Raw genomic sequence first — 23672 nt, forward strand, 5'->3', positions numbered from 1 at the left:
AGTCTTTGATAATTATCGCGATAAATATCGGATAATTATCCCAAGTATGGATGGTGCTATACTTATTTATTTTCTTTGATTTCTTTGATAGTAAAAAATAATGATTGAGGCGCTTTTTGCTATGTAAAAATAAAAGCTGACCTAATTTTGATTAGTTTTTTTATTCACAATTGAAATGTAAGATTATCATCATGTAACAATTTAATTATATTTCGTAAATTTTAGGTTATTATCAAATCGATAATTATCAGGCATAAAAAATCACGATGATTGTGAAGATAACTATCATTGATAACTATCCTTTCAAACCCTGGTAAACTATGTCTTTTTTATGCAAGTTTTTGGTCCTCTAACATTTTGGTTTGGCACCGCCTTCAAAACCTAAGTAATTACCGACGACGACGAGTCGGTTAACCAAAACAGTAGGTGCCTATGGTTTACCAAACCTGAGTTCCACTAGGTACAGTCAGGGTTCAGCATCAGCTCTATCTTGGGTAATGCTCTCCCAAGTGCTCATCAAGGCATGTCGGATGACCAAAACAGAGTCTGCTTATGTTGCACCAAACCTGAGTTCCACTAGGTACAGCCAGGGTTTAACATCAGCTCTATTTTGGGTACTGCTCTTCCAAGTGCTCATCAATATGTGACGGATGACCAAAATAGCGTGTGCCTATGTTGTACCAAACCTGAGTTCCACTAGGTACAGCCAGAGTTCAGCATCAGCTTTATCTTGGGTACTGCTCTCCCAAGTGCTCATCAAGGCGTGTCGGATGACCAAAACACCGTGTGCCTATGTTGCACTAAACCCGAATTCCACTAGGTACAGCCAGGGTTCAGCATCATTTCTATCTTGGGTACTGCTCTCCCATGTACTCTGGATAAAGTGTAATAGTAATCATTTAATTCGAGCATTAGCTTAATTGCTTGACATCAATTATAAGGCAATTCATTAAATCTCTCAATTTCACCCTCCTTTTCACTCTCATTAGGGATGACATAAAAACTATCCTATGTCCTTCCCCGGGGCTCAAACTATCTGCCAAATTTCAACTAAATCGGTTTAGCGTTTAAAGCGTAAAGAGGTAACACACAGACAGACAGACAGATAGACAGACTTTCGCATTTATAATATTATTAGTATATTAGTATATATCAGTATAATTAGTATATTCGTGTAATTAGTATTGGTATGGATGTACTGTTGTGGGTCCGCACGCCACTCCAGTTTAAGCGAGATAGCGCTATGCAGTATGCACATATATAGGTGTAGTGATGTCCCGGGCTCACACCGGAGCGGCGTGCGGATCCGCATCCGAAAGGAAGATGGTCTCATCCATCCTGACACGTCTGCTAGGATGCAAGCTATGTCTGCAACATTTACTCGGGATCCCATACAATGCCGTAAGCATGTTGCGAGCTTTGCGAAATAATTCGAGTCGGTTTCCCGATCAAATTTCTCGCTAATGGTTTGCATTATTTTCGGTTAATTAATCTCTCTAATTGGGCTAGGATTTATTTTGTACGCCGATTCACGCAAAACGATTCAGCGATACGATTATACACCCATTTCCATAATGTTACAAAATAAGTTCCATATGGAAGTACATACATTCCCTAGCTAATATGTATGTATACATATGATTATGTATTTCGATTTAAAAGCAACGAACTACATGGTGGGTAACTAGCTAGGAGGATATAACCAAACGGAGTAGCCATGAACAGGTGTTCCCCTCTGTCGAAAATAGTCGGCCAATGGTATGGACACAAGGTACGGACTGACGTTTATCTGACATGGCTAATATTTTGACTTCACGTATACATTTGACGTTCCCCTCCCCCGCAAAAATCGGCAGACTTTTTTGTACAGAAAATTACAGACGTGGCGTCTCCGTTTGGTTATATCCTCCCAAGTAAACTAGCTAGGTAAAACCGAAAATATAATAGGTACAGTCAAGGGCATAAATATATATACATTCCCAAAATTTCAAAAATATGTGTACGCTCTTACACCTTAGACAATAAAGTCGTGTTCGCATATTTTTGAGCCATTTGTCTGGATTGATATTTTTGCGTTCGACTGTACATGAGCTTGTTAATAAATATCGAGGAGAAAGTCTTTCATCTGGCCATTTGAAATTCGTCTCTCTTCAACAAGACCATAACCGCAGTTTACAAGACACGGCCCGAGTCGAACTTTAAGGTACGTCAACCAAGCTTTGGGCTCCATCGATACTGTCCATGATTTAGCCAACGTCAAAGTGGATCCCACGTGGGATCGAATTAATATTATTTGTATAATAAACTTCAGCCAGTGTACGGTATAAAACAATAAAATTACGGCCTCTAGGGCTCTAGCCAGCCACGGTTAGAGGTAGAAATACCAAATGCTCGTAGAGCACGACGTTGATCGGTAATTTTAGTTGGGTTATGAGCTCTTGTAAGGTCTTTGGACTTTACAAGGACCCGCGTGGGCTATCCGGCGTTGACGCCAGAATGGTGGTTCAACGCGTTTCATGATTATTTTTTCATTATCTGCACACTTCCACATTAATTTACTGCATAATACGCCATCAATATTACACGATACGTCAAATATTAGGTCTAGAAACAATATGGATTAGATATGTCAGTGTCAAAAGTAACGTTTTTGTTTGAAGGAACGTAAAATTTAAAATAGTAGTTTGCTTCTTAAAATGTTTCAGACTACAGCCAGCTGTACCGGTACAGGTCGGTGGTTCACATAATTATCTGAGCTGGCTTTCTCGAATCAATTATTCTAAATTGGCTTAAATTACATTTGAAAAATGTCACTAATTGAACGTAGATAGATTACAACGCTTCATTGGGGTGAATTTTCATTAAATTGTGTTATTAAAAAAAATACAATCATTGATGAGAATGATGAGACAGCGCTAGAGGGCTGATGATAGTTTTAAGAAGGTACAAAACACTCACTCTTATCGAAATTTCGCTAAAAGCACAATTTATAAACCCAAATCATTAAGGTCTCTCATTGAAGCGCCTGATACTGCAAAAACACTTAAAAAACAAATGAATGAATGCTATGAAAACTGTTGGGAACAGAATAACTTACTGGCTGGCCATAATAGTTAACCGCCTGCCGCAATTCAATAGCATTTCCATTTTATCTGTTTTCACATTTCCAATCAACGTTTTGTCAACAGGACTGTATTTAAATACTTATTGAAAGTTTGTAACGTTATAATCATTGGATATTAAACTGATTATTAGTGATCATGACAAAAATGCCGAGCCCCAAAAATTTTTAAACCACAACATCGGTCCAGCAAATAATAAGTCAGGTTAGTTGATTTTCCGGTACATTTCGCTAAATAAATCAAGGTTTCTTTCAGTGTCGGCGCCATGATGGATCGCGTGTTCTGCCCACTGCGCCCATTTGTTACTTGTTAACGGCGGCGAAGAGGCGATTGTGTTCTGTATCCAACACAGTTTGTATTTTACAGTACAAATAGGTACGCTCCTTAATATAGGTAAAACCGGCAGGCAAAAATGCATGTATTGTCTGATCCTATCTTAATAGTTTGAATAGTAGGATATTTAACGTTTACCTAGTAGTAATATCGACAGGTGATAATGTAAGATCGTGTAAAAGTCACCATGAAAAACAATCCTTGACTAATTAAACGATCTATAAATTTTCATAATACGATACTAGCTGCTAAGGAAAAGACTTCGTATAGTAAATATATGAACTTACTCTTACTCCTTTCATAATCACATTCAGAAACTTTGACCTAAGTGGCTAATTAGTTTCAAACCCTGAGATGAAGTAGTGTTTACTGAGAAACATTGCCAAATTTGTCATTTGCTACACTCCGTGGAATTTACGCGGGCCAACCCAGTATGGTTTCGTTATTAAACTTTCAGAGACTGTTACTAATTAAATTGCAGAGGGCGTATAACATACACAATAGCGTGCCCTAAACTTTGCCGCCAATCTTGCTATATTGCAGCTTCGTGATCAGGCATTAAATCCATAGCCTAACGAGTTCATAAATGACTCGATGTTATACAGTACAACGAGTTTCTCGGGTCCTTTATGAAGGTTATAAATATTTACCCGCGCTATCGCTTACCCAGGAAGCATTGGAGCACCTTATTACAACTTTGACGGGACATTAAAGTTTATATTTCTAATTTTGTGCGTCAGTAGTTTCGCTTAATAATTCAATGCATTATTCCGTATGATGTTGATGTCCTTATTTGCAAAAATGTATTAGATTTATTTTCTTTAAGCTAGCCACATCAACCATCAACATTTTAAGATTTTTAAGTATAGTCAAGATATTATCGTAGGTAAAATAATATAATAAAACCAGCCAAGTGCAACTCGGACTCGCGCACGAAGGGCTCCATACCATTACGCAAAAAACGCCAAAAAAATCACGTTTGTTGTATGTAATATTTATTTTATCTGTTTTTAGTATTTGTTGTTATAGTGGCAATCATCTGTGAAAATGTTAACTCTCTAGCTATAACGGTTCATGAGATACAGTCTGGTAACATCGTCACAGACGGACAGACAGACAGACAGATAGACGGACAGACGGACAGTAGAGTCTTAGTAATATGGTCTCGTTTTTACCCTTTGGGTACGGAACCCTAAAAACCAGACTTCAGTTTGAGTGTCAGGCTTCATATTAGTTATTTTCACTTTATATGAATTTAACAGCCTTTAGATGAAAGTACAACCGAAAAAACGTTTCTACTGTATGACCTATTTTGAAAGCGAGGATTCCTCAGAAAATGCAATCTATATGGTTTTAATTCACGTATTAAAAATACCGGGTGTGGCCTGTAACAGGAGCAAACAATTTTAAATGTGGACTGTACTCCTCAAACTGATCAACATTAAATTTGTTCAGCGACTTTTAAAAAATAACTTGTGTTTTGATTTTTAGGGTTCCGTACCCAAGGGTAAAAACGGGACCCTATTACTAAGACTCCGCTGTCCGTCTGTCTGTCTGTAACCAGGCTGTATCTCATGAACCGTGATAGCTAGACAGTTGAAATTTTCACAGATGATATATTTCTGTTGCCACTATAACAACAAATACTAAAAAGTACGGAACCCTCGGTGCGCAAATCCGACTCGCACTTGGCCGGTTTTGATTATTATTTGTACACTTTATAGTTTATTCTAAGACGCAATGTATTGCGAATTTTATTATGTTTAAGGCGTGACAAAAGCAACATCAATTACAATGATAATGGCGTATACTGAAGACAATATTTAATTTTTATGAAAAATTGGAAGTAGATTTCACAATTTTAAAAAGTTATTGATCAAAAGTGTCACCGTTTGATGAGTACAATCTATGTTTAAATTATTTGCTCGTATTACAGGCCACACGCGGTATATTTATTATATTTAGACCTTTATCTAAGCTTCACATACAAGGATAAATGGAAAAATCCGACCCATTCTTACATTAAAACATTTATTATTTCAGTAGTATATCACAGAGAAAGTTATATCATTGTTAACATTATGAAACTACATTTTAACGAAATTTTACCCCAGTTCCAAAGTCGTTGCGTCACTGTCAAGAATACCTATTCATTTCATACATGTAACTCTTACCTACTCTATGGCACTAGAAGACACCCGCCTCAAAGTTTTCGATTACCATTTGCAATATGTAATAAACATCACGCTTTTCTTGCAATTCAAGTATAAATTCAATTTCGCAAACTCTCAAATTCAACGGACACAGCACGGCGTGGTTGAAAGTACATTTACATTGAACATTTCAGGTCGGCTGTCTCGAAAGGAAGTTTCATCTTGAAGAGCATTCACGCCAACCGGCCGGTGCTTTCGAAAATAGTAGCGGCGCTCTGCATATTTTCACGATAATAAACTTTTGGAATGGATCAACGGAAGCACGATGAAAGGTAATTTTAAAGGGTTGCATTTGATATACCTATACCAAGCAAATATAAACAATAATGCACTACTTATTGAATTGACATTATTTAATTCAGCATCATCTGGTTTTCCAAGACGACTTGGTGAAAACTTATCTTAAGTAGGTTTTTTGACACCTTGATTTTGGAAAAGTTATAATATCTCGAAAATAACGTTTGCGGTTCTCGACATTACATTATATAACTTTTCTAAACCCCTCCTGAATAAATATTTTATAGTTGTTTAATGTATCCAAATATGGCATGTCTTCCTTACATTAACGTATTTTCTATTCTGGGAATGTCACGTACTTAGGTACTGCAAATCACCAGGTACATTATCCTAAGCACTTCCAAACATAAAAAAAAAAGTTTTGTTCTTTAATTTAAGAAAGTCTATAATGGTACTTCGATCTCTTATTTGATTTTATAATTGTTTGAATGTTTAGATATTATATTTTTTACTTATAGTACTATTTCACCAAGACTAAGAATTATAAACAAAATACCTAATGTAAATTTTACAAATTAAATGAAATTTCTTTAATAAACCCTCGGTGTGTGCATGTTTATTCATGATTTAAAGTTTGCACTGCGAGTCAACAAGTCGAGCTCTGTAGGCATGAACTTTGAAAATCCCAAATAATTTATACAATCTTGTATGAATAAGGTAATCGGGTGAATGTTCAGCTACTAGCTCCTATGAGTGCCATCATGTCAGCCTTGCTACTCCATGCCTGAAAATCTTACGATTGTGTCCATTTAATTTTATTTTTCCAAGGAATATTTTACGAATTACGTAAAAGATTAAGGTTGACTGGTAGAGAATGCCTTTTGGCATTAAGTCCGCCTTTTGTACGATAAGTTTTCTCTTGTGTTCAATAAAGTTTAAATAAATAAATAAAACTATTTCTAGTTAGCCTGAGGATTAGATTGTTCAGCATTCAAATTATCGTTTTGAGAAGTTCCGTGTTTATCAATAATAATACATCTCATGATGAAGAAGGCCCGCACAGAACGAACTGCCACAATATATACTTCGTGCTTTTAAGACTTCCATTTTAAATTGGGTTCATAGAAAGCATCTTCCAGCCATAGTCAATACATAAATATATTCTTTATTCAAATAGGCCAAGCAACAAGCACTTTTAAATTGTCAAGTTTTACAAATATTACCTTAATCTAAATATCAGAGCATAGTATGCTTTACCAAAATAACGTCTTATTTTTATTATCATTTAAGTACCGGCAGGTACTATTTAGTTGATAATAGGAGTATTGAATTGGTGAATTGTTCATCGCTTACTTACTTATTGCATAACTATAATTATTGCTTATTTAGAAAATTTATAATAATTTACATTATTTTTATAATATTGTAATGTGAAAACACATGTAAAGTTGTTTTTTGCTACATGCATTGTTGTTATAATTACGATTCATATTTCCTGAGATAAATAAATAATAAGATAATAACGTACGTAGTTAAAACTAGGAGCAATAAATTACAATTTGCCTTCAGGAAATATTGCCTTACTTCAAAAAAGAAAAGTCAGTTCATAGAGCAATTCAGATAAATACTTTGAATCTCTCGAGAGTTGTGAATTTATAAAGTTGTAAATCCAACTAGGTCAGACGTAACCCAGCCGGGTCTGACCAGTATCATTTAAAAGACTTGGTGAAGTGGGTGCATCTTAAAATTCTAGGGCCGTAGGTCTTAATAGTTAATCTTGAAGAATTAAATATCAAACGGTTATCCACACCCGCATCATCAATTTTTAAGCATCACCTATTTTCTCTGTCTAATTTCTTTGCTCCTGAGTGCAATTTGAAATAGGTAATAAACAAAAAAATTGTGTCAGTCTAGTTACACTTAAAATTACCTTACCAATTTTTTACTCGATTATTTGTCTTTTAGTAGGTACGATAATCAATAATCATCTACACGTGTCTAAAATTGTTGTAGCGCTATCGAACTGTCCTAGTGAGTTCTCTCTTATCGACTTCCAACGTACGGTGTATCGATACGTGTCGTACGGTGTATCGAAACCCCAAGATGAATTATTAACAAGTCGTGTCATTTACTCGTGTAGCTGCTGATATTAAGGAAATAGCTGTTTTGCTATTTCCTTTAAGTAAATACTGGAATTGCATCAAAATAATTAAAATTAACTAATGATTATAATAAGACCCGAAAGTGATCTGTTTTATTAAATTATATAATATCCAATCTTGTATACCTACTTACCGGTAGTTGATAAGTTAGAATCCCACTATGACTAGACGTAAATACCATACAGCTTTATCGACACTTATAGAAGATAGTGGGGTTCTCTATAAAATTAATAGCCACGTCAAATTAAGCCGAATAGGGCAATCAGCGGAAATAATCATTGGTGCCTCTAGGTACGTTACTTAAAAAATTTCATCCAAACTTCTGTATGCTACATTTCAGTATTTAAAAAGTATATTTATTTATTAAATTGTTATATATTTATTTACCTAATGTTAAATAAATGAAACAAGTCAATTAACGTTCAAACCAATTTCTTGATTCTTGTCAAGGATGTAGTATGTTCCTAATGGTTATTTTAAAACGTCCCTGGTTAACCAACTAGATACGAGTTTCGCTGGACGTTCATGACTTTACTTTGGTACTCTCGAGATTTAAACTTATAGGTATGGTCCGCTTTTCTGCCGCAATGTACGTCATATCCGTTGAAACACGACATGACTGCAGTAAAAACTAAATGAAGAGGGCTTTCTGATTTCAGACCGGCGCATAAAAATGTAAGAGGGTTATAGTTACCAGTGCAAGCAGTCATTACACTCGTAAGTCGATAAATAAAATCGCTATAAGACTTTTTATCCATACGTTCGAATATATTTTAAAGTACTTAATTAAATACCTACTTAATGGTGACTCTGTGAGCTGTAAACCTCGCGCGTGTGCTTAAAACTGAATAAAATGTTTGGCTCCGCCATTTTGAACGTTTTCCAAAAACTGATTCGACATAAAAAAAGTCCATTTATTTATTCCTCGAACCTGCTCACAAACATTCACGAGAGTCTGTTTAGAAATGCGACCTGTAGAGGAGAACATTCTGACATACGAAAGTTATTTGGCCAAGCTGAAACGGAGACCTTCACCGACACTCGGTCAAAAATAGTTAAGTAATAATTCCTACGGTATTTATAAATAAGTACTGCACTTAGGGTGGGTAGCACCAAACCGTCTGTCACCATTTAAGCGTTCGCTAAATTGTTTCATAGATCTCTGCTGCGTGACGTTGATCAATCTGTTAACTGTGGTTGGTGCAAGTGGCCCTTAGGGGCTCATACCATACTAATAGAAAATAATTCTTGTCAGGAGTGATTTACCCCATAAATGTACAGGGTGTCATGAACTGGCTATACGAAATGTAACACCTAATTATGTACATGACAATGCAATATTGAATAAATGACTAAATGACTAAATGTTCCTACTCTATTAGTTCAGAAAGCTTCGCCTAAATAAAACTTTATTTATATTTTTTGATATACACTTCTCATATCTTGGTTCGCTCAAGTTTGTAACACGTACAACGCGTATGTAACATGCCCTGATAGGATAACCTGCCCTAAAGTCGAGTCGGCTGCAACCCTAATGTAAAACTTTGAAACATCGTTTTGGTAGTCAACAATAATGGTAGTAGCCGACAATCAAATCGGATCAGTTTTAGCATGGACACAACGCGTCATTTTGCTGAAAGTGTTACTTGCAATATTTTCTTACTTCCGTTTATTGTTACCTGGTCCTGAAATGTTGTATATTTTATAATATGCCCTCTTTTTGAGGTGATAAAGATATTTACTATAATGCTCTGGGCTTGAGCAAATATTTAGCACTGAGCATGAAATACGGGAGACGGCTTTATGCCACGCAGCGCACTTTATGAGTTTACATCTTAAATCTCTAGCTTGGCTGCTACGCTCTGCAAGATACATATTATATTATAATTTCATTTATGGTTTCAAAATGTTTCCGTTTGTCTAAATACAAGTTGGGTATAGTAGTAAACTATATGAATAATCATAAGATAATTTTATATCGTATTTCAAATCCCAATGTTTATCGCAACCTAGGTAATATAATTGAAAAAAAAAATTGGTTTAAAGCGGCATAACAAAAATGCATGTCACTAGGTATGTTTGTTTTCAGAACAACCTGAAGAAAAGCTAAACATGTAGCAAAAAAAAACATAGGCAAACTTTTAACACTCCCTTCGGACGTGTTTAAATTTATCGGCAAAGCTGTTATTTTACAAAGTTCTCCTGCAATTTGGCAGTTTGTAGTCACGATTCACGAACGGCATACAAAAGCAATACCAATAATTCTATTTTAAACAGTTGTAAAACTAATATAAATGATTACTCTTTAGTTAAAATCCGAAGCGTCGTAACATTCTTTACAGGGCTTCCAACATTTCATTCATTCATTTCATTTATTTTATTCTTAAACAATACAAGCATTGTGTCAGAAATTACATTAAATACAATAACGTTACAACAACGTTACAACAACGTTATAAGTACTTATAAGCTATAAACTGAAATAAATAACACATTAAGAAAAAGTGTCCAAGTCAAGTGTCGTGTTTCAAGTCAATATACACGGTGGCTAAAAAATAAGTGCATTCCCATTACCAGGGAGGTTTTGGGATTATACTGAGCAACTTTTACTATGGGACTATGGGACCAACCCCGAAATCGAAATCGCGAAAAAAAGTTTGGCTGTTTCATACATTTTGGCTGGTCCATTTTCTATGGAGAGTAAATTTTTTTTCGCGATTTCGTGGTTGGCCTCATAGTAAAAGCTGCTCAATATAATCCCAAAACCTCCCTGGCAACGGGAATGCACTTATTTATTAGCCACCCTGCATGGTAGTATGACTACTTAAAAAACACAAATCAAAAAATGTTATATATAATTTGATTTGTTCCCTAGTTGAACGTTATAAGCATTACGCTAAAGTGAAAAATACCTCAGAAGTTATAAGTTTGAGCTCAGCCCCGACTTCGTGTTACGTCAGACCTTGGAACGGAGTCAAAATAATAAAGAAATTAAGCTAACAGGCACTTTGCTAAAGTCTGTTTTCTGATCCCGGAAACTAAATAGACATTTCATGTGTTACCTGTTTATACCTACTTATAGCTATTGGTAGCCACTAATGGAGATACGTAATATACATATCATCTTGTTTTGAACTAGAATACTGATGAGCCTCTGGGGGCCTAGCCAAGATGACAATCGTTTGCTCTGCGACAATGAAAGGCTTTCTGTCTCTCTATCACTCTTCTATATTAGTGCGATAGAGATGCAGATAGCGTTTCGTTGTCGTAGCGCAAACGATTGTCATTGGCTAGGCCCCCAAGTCCATTTCCATTTTTGCGTAAGTAGACCTGGTTCTCGCTCCCGCTCACACTTTTACTAAATAGATATGTAATATTGAAATGTAAATATGCAATCAACGCCGGCTTTTATACTAACACCCTTCCACTGCTGAGGGACCATTTTCTGGTATTATGGTTCTGTATTTTTATTGGGTACCTTCTTTGCCTACATACCTATATTTAATTTTCTGTGTTATTGATAATTGCTGTGTATTTTATAAATGCGCTACATAAATATATGAATTCGTTTTCGATTTTAGTACCGGATGCGTTGTAATTGAAGCCCTCGTAGGCTAACTTTATTTTATTTTGTGGAAATGCAAACGGTTCATTTTCTAAAGAAATTTCCCATATATTGGCCCGTTATTATTGCTCTCTATTATAGTGTTATTCTAGTTTCAATCTTACATATTTGTTGCAGTCAAAAGTCCGGAGGTGATTTTCTTTAAAAACATATAATACTTATTTTACTTGAATTTCCTTCTCCCTTGAAAAATATACATATCGCCACTTGACTTGCCGTACATTGTATCGCAAGTGAGCAAGGACTCCTGACATCCCAGCAGGGAACGCGTAAATAATGAAAATGATCTTTACGAAACTCTTGGCCTACTTCCCAAAGTATAGCCGAATTATTGCTGTGTGTGGAAGAATTTTCCTGACTTTCACACGTTCCTAACAAGGTAACGTCAACTTAAGTAGGTACCTAGTTAATAGATTTTGCAAGATGGGACTTTTCCTACACTATCTATTTAGGTTTGAGTTACAGTGCCGGCCAAAAATATATCACCTTCAGGTTTTTACGGCAACGTTTTAGGATTCCTAGTTGACTACGGAACCCTAAAAAGGTTTGCCATAAAAATCTGAAGGTGATGTATTTTTGGCCGATACTGTAGGTACCTATTTACTTTATACTTTATATAATATTAATACTTTATATAATATTCGCAGGTTCGCAAAATGCTCACAGCCTGTGAAAATTACTCTGTTCAAGGCATTTTGCCAATCTTTTTATACATGCGGCCTGTGGGTCAATTTTAAGCAGCGGGCATATAGCAACTTGCGAGTCCAATATAATAACGCGTTTAGGATTCTGTTGGGGCTGCCGCGGCACTGTAGTGCGTCGGGTATGTTTGCGGAGGCGCGGACCGATGATTTTGCTGCCATATTGCGCAAGCGGTGCGCCTCCCTGCTAGCCCGAGTTCGCTGCAGCACCAACGGGATCCTGAGCGCGTTCGCGGACCGCTGGGATTCCGCGCTGATGCGTCGTTGGACGCAGCTCCATGTCTCGCGCTCCACGTAGGTAGGTTACTAGTTTTCGTAAGTTTTTATTTTTATTTTTTAAGATTGACTTGTTTATATTATGTACCTAATTTTATTTGTTAATACCTAGGTATATATTTATAATTGTAATTGTATGTCACCTGTAATAATACGGGACCTGTCCTGAAATAAATACTATTCATTCATTCATTCATTTATTAAACATATGTACATAAATTAATAATTAGTTTTTTTAAGATTTACTAACAAAATTGTATGGGCCCTGAGTGAAATAAATGTTTTTATTATTATTATAAATGCGAAAGTGTGTCTGTTACCTCTTTACGCTTAAACTGCTGAACCAAATTTAGTTGAAATTTGGTATAGAGAGGGTTTGAGTCCCGGGGAAAGAAGTCCGAGACAAGATAGTTTTTAACCCAGAACCCACCCCTTAAGGGGATGAAAAGGGGGTGAAAGTTTATATGAGGAAATAATAAAAAGCAGATTGGATAAAAATAAGCTCCCCAAATTACTTATTCCAGGCAGACGAAGTCGCGGGCAAAAGCTAGTTATCAAAAAAAATAAAAAGCTTCCCAGGCCTAGTTTACTTTCCTTTTATGTATGAACCTAATGTAATCGACAATCCTAAATAATATTAGATTAAATTTTCTAATATTACATGGTGCCAAAAGTCTGAAGCACTCAAATTAGCAGGTGACCTGGTTCTGGATCTAAAATAAAGTTAGATATGAAAGGCGGGTTGGGGGCGCGACCTTTGAGGTTTGAGCCTAGAATGTGGATAGTGATATTAAATTAGGGAACTAATCTCGGTAAGTCGCACGGCTGCTGCCTCGTTACTTATCACAATGCTAACGTGCTACCACTCTTTAAGTTTCTGGGTAAATACTTATTATATATTGAGTTTCCCAGCAGTGTCCACTATGGGTTCAAGAATTAATGTGAATCAAATTAAAGTGTCAAGTATGTTTGATGACGTGGAATATCTGGTACGAAATAATGTTTCAATAATAGCAGATAGATAGAAGTGCATAATTCAAGTATTAATATTCACTCGTAGTCACTGCCGTGCACATCGCGTTTCGTTTTTGTTTATCCTGTAGAAGGACAATCTGTTGCGTAAGTTTTACCTTAGAAGTAGAATAATGCCGTGTCAAATTAGTGCGGAACTAGGTTAAATAAGCTAAATCTACACAACTAACACAACTTTGGGAACAAATAACATTATTTTATTAAATATATTTGATTTGTGTTTTAAGTAGTCACATTACTATATATAAATTATAAACTGAAACAGATGGCATATATTAAAGAAAAAGTGACGAAGCCCTCCAGTAGTGAAGGCCGGATTCGAACCGGCGTCTTTAGCCTTTAGCTATCCGGGCTAACGCCTTGAACCCCTAGGCCACCCCGCCACTGGTGTCATATTGCTAAAGACGCCTACTTTAATATATGACATTTATTTCAGTTTGTAAGTTAAATCTAGTTATTTAGGTTATAGTAGGTTGGCAAATCAGGTTTTAGGTTACTTTCCGTTCATGTCATCTCGGATATGGGTAAATATGGTATCAATGCATTCAGTTTGATGCCCTGAATTAGGAAATGCAAAACCGGTTTTTATTTGTATGAATATTCGGTACCGATTTTTCCATACATTCAAAATTCGGTTTTTCATTCCCTACCCTGAACACAAAGTTGTTCAAGTTTGTGTTCTCCTGAACACAAGGAGGATATCATACTGAATGCATTGATATACCCATATCCGAGATGACATGAGCGAAAATCGATTTTTAGAAGACTTTTAGACAATATACCGACTCGCTATTAGCAGAGCATATGGATATTTTCACTAATCATGAATTAAAGGGTTTAAATGAAATTGTAATTAATTATTCCATCGATGATGAGATGATGTGGGTCAGAAGTAAAAGTGACAGTGACAGTTCCTAAAACATTCTATAGATCTTCATCGTAAACTGTGCCTAAGTTGAAAGCATTTTTATTTTTTATTATCTAAGAGGTCCCCTGGACTACATATTATTTACCATTCAAGACATGTCTGCGTCAGAGCTGATACGAGGTCCAAAGCGTGCCATTGAATGAAAATTTGTCGATGCACATAAATGTCACGACATTTCACGAGCCAAATTGGTCCGAGATGACAATGGACACAGCACACAGCTCTCTAGGCGAATTCACAAAATATAATTACTCGACCGTCAGCTTGATCCCAACATACATTGAACTCTAGGTCCGTAACAAGTATGCACATTTATACTGGTTAGACTGAGGAAATGTTTTAATAGGTAAGTAGGAATAGAACAACGGAGAACGCGCAGAGTATTTACGCTCTATTAGTTCCGAATGTTCCGATGTTCGTTTGTTAAACTTGATTCACGTGAGAGATGATTTCCTACAAAGAGAACTTACATACTACAATCACAATTAAGGAAATTTGATATTATCATCTAACAGGTTCCAATTTCCTTAATAGTGCTCCGTCGCGTGAAGAGCTCGTTTTGTTGAAACTACCTTTACTGTAACTAACCTCGTTACACTCGGGATTCTGAAGTCTTCCACTTCGCTCTTGATTCGATACGCCATTCTCATTGATACATATATGAATTTAGGCCTAAATACAGTCTTCTGTTTCGTGTAAGAACTCTGGCTATAAAAATGATCTTTCTCGCGAATGTTTTCCCTTCATTCGCCGCGAAATGGATCCGCCATTTAGAAGCGCAGACGTGCACAAAACGGGTAGTCTTTTACGATAGTATCCAAAAAATCCGCCTTTTAAAGTGCCACGTCCTTAACGACATGGTATAACTGTATCCTTATCATTCTAGATCTTCATTTCATTAACTTGCGATTTAGGTACTAGATGGCCTGAAGATGACTGAAAATGTCAAGTTATACATGTAGCAAAGGGGTCATCCATTAATTACGTCTCACGAATTTCTAAGTTTTTTTAACCCTTCCCCCCTCCTTGTCACATTTGGTCACTTGGGGGTGGGGTTTGCCAAATGTGACCAACATTTGGCAAACCCCACCCCCCCTGGTGCGTCACATTTTTTCAATGAAATCGGCAAATCGAATTAAGTACATAGGTAATAATAATTATATTTGATCAAAATATTTTTTTGACAAAAGAAATATTAGTAATTTTATAACACAAAACCCAAAACTGATCAGGAAAGAAAATTTAACGAATAAAAATGATTATCGTTCCTAAAACTTGTTATTTAACTGTACAGCGAATAAAATAATTTAAATAAGTTAAAGTGACGTCACAATGTTTGTGACTCCCCCTCCCCCTTGTCACAACATGTCACATTTTCTTGACCCCTCCCTCCACCTAAACGTGTGATGTAATTAATAGATGACCCCAAAGTACAAGTTATAGTTTTCAAAGAAAAGCCAAATAAGGAAGTTTGAAATCGTAAAATATTAAAAAGACTAGGTCAATTTGATTTTATAATGATAATTGCTTGCATTAATTCAAGATCTGTTGTAATTTTAAAGAAAAAGTTCCAAGTACCGCTTGAACTTAATATGATTTGGCTTTAATTAATTCACACATTAATTCCCGTCCCTTGTAAATTAGTACGTAAGTGTGACAGAGAGGCAACACGTCCAACATGTTTCGCGGTAGGCCCTCTGATATGAGAAAACGATCAAATTTAAACTTACACTCAATTTAAAAGTGGAAAAATTACTGCCTTGGGTGAGACTTAAACTCACGGCCTCTGAGCCGACGGACGGATCCAGAGGCCGTGAGTTCAAGGCTCACCCAAGGCAATAATTTTTCCACTTAAATTTATTCTAAGCTAAGAATAGCATCGTTCGCAGACGCATCGTTTCTGCTTGTTAAAAATTATCAAATTTGATTTTATATTAATAGTTTAATTGTGACGTTTTCAACCAAAAGGTACCACATTGTCGCTTGCCGATAAGGTTGATTTCTAATTGAAGCTATATGGAAATAGCGCCTTACTGACAAGCGACAATAAGTACCCTTTTGGTTGAAAATGGCACAATTGGTTAGTCTGTAGCTATGTAGCTAATGTACGAGTAGCTCATTGTTTAATGTTATGAAAATTAAATCCCACAAGCTAAGAGCTCGTATAAAACAAATAACATTTTATTCTCATTCCGTATTGTGTTATAAAATAAAAACGCAATAAAAGAACAGGATAATATTTCATACACAACGTGCAGTACGTAGGTACGCATTTTGCGTGAGCTTGTAGGGAAATGAAAATACGTTGTTTCCCTTTAGTCATATTAAACGTAAGAAACTCTCGGAAAATTTATTACGTTTAGTAAAAAAAAAATCGAATAACATTACAGTGAACGTAAAAGTTTTATAAGCAGCAAGGAGGTTCTCGAACAAAGGATGCGGGCGACCCGTTAAAGTGAGCCGTTAAATAAATCCTATAAAACTTATCCGGAATCAGAGGTTTCGTGAATATGGGACCCCCGCTAATTTCGGCCATTAATCAATGCTCATAAATCTTTCGTCATTATAGCGATGTAAAAAATATCATTGTATTTGTCTCTCTTTAAAATTGTCTTTATTAATAATTCAGTGCATACCATTGCATGCGTTCAAAGATAGATATAACTCCGTAATAGATGGATACAGTCTAAGGAAAAAACGTGCCTCGAAAATCAAAAAAAATTGATTCTCGTTCAGAGGGCGCTACTAGCTTTGGTCTACTGTCGTATAGATGGCGTTGATGGTTTCGTTTGTTATTTAACAATTTTAACGCATATCAGTGAAAGAACATGGGTCAAAATCATAAAAATAATTAATGCAAATAAAAAAAATCATTTATCCATATTTAAATACATTTTATCGTATTTTTATAAATATTTATTTTTAGTTTTAAAGTGTGTCGACAGATGGCAGTGAACTTACTAGGGTTACAAAATTTACTATGACAGTACCGCTCTAGTATAAGTTACTCTATGATGCGTTCTTTTATTATATTATTAGTTTCAGAAAACATCGCAAAGTGATCCATAAACATAACCATAAACAGGCAATCAGGCCATCATACCTTTAAGTATCAGACCTCTGCATCTATTGATCTTGCGGCGGTCCGATGCACCTAGAAGCCAGCTCAACCTATGTAACTATATTCAGAAAAGCATACTACTTCAAAGTTTTACCTTCATCATCAGCACTTCCCCTTTTACACAAACACTCAATGTCACTACGCCACATGTAGATCAAAACTTTTAGGCGTTAACGTTATCTTTCTTTCCAGTTGACAACATAAATTAAAATAGAGTAAGTCTACTTCTGAATAAGTGCGCCAGGGTTTAGAATAAACAGTTTCCACTGAACTCATTATCTTTTCCGGCAGAAGCGGGTGAATCCGCGTGATAGCATCCTCCGAAGCCGTACGTGTGTCAGTTGTCAAATGTATGTAAATACCTGCATTAAGCCCTTAGTAGTATACCTGCGGCCCCGCGATTCCGTTCCATTATAAGCCGATCAAGCCTGAAATTGTTTTGCACGTGAGCTCGCACCTACATACATTCGTAGAAATATAACGGTGGTACAAAGCTTACAAAAACACTGGAATGAAATGATATAGGTACACATTCTTCGCTAAAATCAAAACCACGGAATTAATTTTTATGAATAGCTAAATTGATTTGTTTTGGTGGACTAAACGTACCTGTATAGATAAAAGCATGTATTGTATTAAAATAAGTAACCTAAGTAGTAAGATACCTACATTTTACAAATTCCAGAAAAACGAATATCTACTTACATGAAAAAGTCCCATAGCCGGGTTTAAGGATTTCCAGCCATTATTCGCTGCAACGATTTTTTTAGCGATAATTCTAGTATTCCTATGGGACTAGCGGAACTAGCGGAAGGTATGATAAATCATCTGCATATCTAAATCCGTTTGTGATTGAGTAATGTATATCAACTTAATTTATTAATAGTATAGGTACGACGAACGATAATAATTTTTAAATCCTGTATGCTCGTAACAAGGCAAATATTTGTCATTTAATGGATCGGCAGCTGGAATACCAGCCAGTAGCACAACTTTTGGTAGGTCTAGATTGTCATCACTATCGCCTTAAAATGTACATGCCAATCATAAAATACATGTACCTATCATATCAACTTCATCTATACTTATATTAATCTGTTCAGCGGTTTAAGCTTGAAGTAGTAGCATATAGATAGAAGACTGACAAACAGAAGGAGTTACGTTCGCATTTATAATATTAGTAGGGACTGCAAAAGCTTTCTGCAATTTTTGCGCTTCCTGGTGTGTTATTTACTAAAAATATCAGGCTATTTTAGAGAGCGAGTGCAATACTATCCCATATTTCAAATAAAAAGGCTTTTGTATTCAGCTAGTTCGCTGAAAACTTCGTGTCTCGTTATTTGAAAACGGCTGCCAATAACTCAGTTCCGAACGGTATTCATGTGCGGACATCCATCCAGAAATCATTATATTTCCGACTCAGCACCTCAATAGATTAAAACTAGTTCGGAATAGGCGGTAAATACCGCCGCTGGACGCTCCCGCTGCTGCGGATGAAGAATGTTTGAAAAGTAGCTTTCGACCTTAGCCAACTACCTGGAAATTTCCGGAATATGGAAGAGAAATTTTAAATGAACTTGGAAAAAGATGAACGAACGAAGTTTTGATGAAAAGAGTAGGTACCTGTTTATATTTTCCAACAAATTTTCATTTTCCGAGAAAGATTAATAACGACTATCCATTATGGCAAAGATAAGGTTTGAAAGTGTGTAACCGTTAATAAACAAACCATATTTAAAAATGTTCAACAGGTTTACAATTAACAAGGGATTCTAAATGTTTAATTTAGTCCGTCGTGTTTATTATGAAAACGTATCCATTACTTCATTAACTCAAATTCGTTCTGACGTTTCAAGCAAAATAACAGAACTTTATTTAAATTCCCTTGATTTTAATGGTAAAAGTTTGGCAAACCTTGTTTCCAGCTGAGCATTGAGCAACAATGTTTTAGAATTTGGATTGACTGTGTACTTTATCTACGTTAGAGTTGGTATGAGAAAACTGGCTTATTTTTACAGAGAAATTGTACAAGTTAGCCAATTTATGTTTGATGGACTGTAACTATTTCATTTTTACAATTAGAAAGGTAGGTATGCGCCTATATTACTTAACCTTATTTATTTGGTTATTCATCAAAACTGATCCACTGTGACCCACTCTCCGCTATGTTGCCAGTATCCAACAATGTAATGTATTTTAAAAGTAACATACAATGTAGATTTTATTTATCAATTATTTTCGTTATACATTTACATAAAAAATAAAAGAATTATACAATGTTAATTTTTTTGTCGGGTATTTACAAATTTTACAATTACACTGCAAACCTGAATCAAAGACACTGCTTGTTACTATGCTGATTACATTATTTTTGGTACCGTTTGACATATGTGGTTGTCATTTTAATCTTCGGGAACAAAAAATTAACTACATAAAATAATATTTTTTTTCGGTTACCGCGATGAAATAAACCATGAAAACGGATTATATCGCGTATATTGAATTTATAATACATCCCGACGTTTCGAACCCTTTACAGCGTGGTCAACGGGTGACTGAGGAAAAACTACAAAGTGCAAAAATACCCACATACAAAAAATAATGAACCATAAACTTTAAGGCTACCACCACCACGCCGGTAGTTGACCACGAACGCTGTTAAAAGAGGTCGAAACGTCGGGATGTATTATAAATTCAATATACGCGATATAATCCGTTTTCATAGGTTTATTTCATACATAAAATAAATTCATTTTTTATAAATAATCTATTTACTTTAAATGACTTTAACGTTTGCAAGGAATCATTATAACTTTTATCTGATACAAAACTCGATTTCAGACACCAAAGTATAGTAATTTTATGGTAGTTTTAGATATTCGGTCACGAAATGCTGAAACAACATACCGCCGCCCATAAGAAACTCGCATTCTATTTTGTCTTTCAAAGTAAAATACAAAAAGTATATTTTGCAGAAATCTGCTCAAAGAGTAGCTCACTCGTAAGTGTCAACTTTTACTTTAAGTTTTGTCTGACATAAGTTTATTATTTTCAGTCAATGGTTTAATGCAATACGTAATAAACTAAGTCTTACAAATATGTTATTAAATAAGCCATACATTATATATACTTAATAAGTCAATTTGAAATGGGTACCTAATATTTATTTGTGATTTGTGTTCTGATCTCAATTTAAGTAGTTTAGCCAATGTTAGTTAAGTTTACGTTCTGACACGATCTCTTGGACAGGTCTCCATAAGATACCTGAAAGGTAACTTGACATCAAGCTGAGGAAAGACCTTTTAAGTGACGTTTATGTTTTATATTAATAAAAATGTTGTATTAGATTTAAGCAATACTAAGCGTCCTGAATAAAATTATTTTCTTTCTTTCTAATAAACTTTCCGTTCCTCTAAGCGGAATCAAGATCTTATTCGTGAGAAACCATTTATCTTACAAAAAAGGTCGAAAGCAAACACCAGTAACCGAATAACAGATTTTCCCGTCAAATCGGATTTAACCCCAGAAAGCTGCTGGTAAGGATCATTTATCTCGCGCGATCTTCTAGCTCAGGAAGGTACAACGACGTAATTTCCGCATGCGGCTCCAAACGACCTGCTTCAACTGAATAGCGTTCCGATAATGCTCCATATCAGGCACTAATGTGCTGTCTTTGTGTGGGGTCGCTGTATGTTGTATGATCCTAAGACAATTAAAGATAGGTACCAAAGTACTAGTTTTAGATGTCTAAAAGAGTTTTGAATGATTCACGGTTAGTTTCACTAGGCTTATATTGACCGGGATATAGACCGTGATTACCTTTTGTATAATTTTTTGTATTATAATACGAAAGGTAATCACGGTCTATATCCCGGTCAATATAAGCCTAGTCTAAAAGAGTACCTGTGAGTAACTTTATGGTCATCACTTGACTAATGTAATTGTAACTTGGTGGTCATTTTTTTTCAAACCATCTCACAAAAAGTCAATCCACCTTTTCCTACTATGCAGGATTAAATAAGATTTTTTTGCTCACTGATTTATGGGTTCAACAAAGGTTTTCTAGAACCACCTCACCCTGTTAACCTTGCAAATTGAGTAAATATTTTTATATAGTTACGCAGTTAGTTACATAATTCCGAATCCACACAGCCAAAACAAGGCTTCTATGACAATAATGTTAATTGCTTTACTTAATTACAAATTATGCTTTCCGTAAGCCGAGAGGTAAGCTGCCAAAAACTTACGTATTATATCTAGCGGTACAACTTCTGACAGATTATTTTAAGAACAGTTTTCGCCAAGTTGCATCGCGTGCATTTATGACATTCGTGCATTAAATTGAAACTTTACAACGTGTGTCAGTATAACGAGCTCAGTTTTCGGCGAGTTTATTTTCCTAATTCGAGTTTGAATATCGTTAACAGGTATTTGTTATGTAGGTACTAAGTACTTACATAAGTAATTCAAGCAGAAGTTGCACGGCATTATATTGAGCGGAGATTTTGTTTAATTTCTTGTTATTTATTATTGTATATCCTAACTTATTGAATACCTACCTTATTGATAGTCTCTCTTCGCCAAGTGTAATTTTGTGGGGTATTAAAATAATATTTACGTTGCACGTAGGAAGACATTATATAAATTGAAGTTATAATACGACCATAATAGTATTCTCAATAGGGTTACTGCAAAGTTCTGCCACCAGAGTGCAGCACTAGCCCCTTTAGTAAACCATAGACTAGAGTAACTTATACACACTCAAGTGTTCAGAGATAATAAAATATGAAATTGATGCATCAAGGCGGTTTGTTTACAGAGGACCTACCAGGAAACGTGAATCCGAAATGACAGAGATGTTAGATAACAAAATTTCGATTTTCTTGTTTTGTGATAGACCCTCAGATTGTGGTAGTGCGCCCCCTAGGCAGTCTCGCGTAATATTTCCTATTATTTTGACCTTGCCGCCAATTAGCGGGTAGCGGGAGGCCAGACTTTAATTACGCTAAAGGCTAGCGAAATTTGTTAAAGCTAAAGGGGCGCCATGTGCTATAAAGCACATTGTTATAACAATAAATTACGTGCTCCTGGAACGTTTATACCTGCTATATATAAATTGAAGGAGCCTTAATGTCTTCAATCTTCATTATATATCTCAGGAAATGGCAATAAAATGAGCCATTAAGGATGACTCACGCTAGACCGGGCCGGGGCCGGGCCGGAGCTTCCGGCGCTTCCTTTTCTATGGAAAGCACCACGTGATCACCGATCAGCCGTCATAGAAAATGACATGTCGGACGCCTCAGCACGGGCACGGCCCGGTCTAGCGTGAGTCATCCTTTGCTCGTATATATATATGCTCGTATAGGCCGCGACCGATAACTTTGACGTGACTGACGTGAGCCTTGGTAGCAAGTAGAAATAATGTTAGAGGGGTGGATAGATTAGATAGGTGCTTAATCTTAGAAAAAGTCTTATTTACTTTTGAAATCAAAGGAAAGGGCGAAATAAAACAAGTTAACTCACGCTCCTAATTGAACTGTAGGTAGTATCGATTTTTAATAACATTTTATGTAGTCATTTTATACGTGGCGTGTAGCTATTTAATAAATGTTATTCAATGTGTTTACTTTATTTTTATTCGACGAATTAGCCATTCCATTCTAAGGCACATCACATAAAGAGTTGATTTTTTTGCAGTAATTCAGAGCCTAAATCTCTATGGTCATTTAATCACTTCAGATATGTATTATCTATGGCCTATGGGAAGTATGGGACCTGTCTTTTTTATGGAAACATCTGTAAGTCTGGGCTGTATTCTGATTGTAATAACTAATAACAGGTTCAAACAAGTAACAATCTCAGACTTGAATATGATCATAAAACAGAATACGTACAGGTATATCTACTTTTGACTGCATA

The 23672-nt window shown here is 35.7% G+C and overlaps 1 protein-coding gene across 2 annotated transcripts in view; it reads left to right on the forward strand.

Annotated features, from left to right (window-relative positions):
• LOC134755881 (uncharacterized) overlaps positions 1 to 23672 on the forward strand; it is an 81565-nt gene that overhangs the window by 4323 nt on the left and 53570 nt on the right. Inside the window, exon 2 of one of the 2 annotated variants that reach the window (XM_063692522.1) lies at positions 5803 to 5940. The exons of the other annotated variant lie outside the window; for it this stretch is intronic. The gene's annotated coding sequence lies outside the window, so the exon portion shown is untranslated. The remainder of the gene's footprint in view (positions 1 to 5802; positions 5941 to 23672) is intronic. 2 annotated transcript variants of the gene reach the window in all.

Source organism: Cydia strobilella, chromosome 1, assembly GCF_947568885.1.
Source record: "Cydia strobilella chromosome 1, ilCydStro3.1, whole genome shotgun sequence".
Taxonomy (NCBI): domain Eukaryota; kingdom Metazoa; phylum Arthropoda; class Insecta; order Lepidoptera; family Tortricidae; genus Cydia; species Cydia strobilella.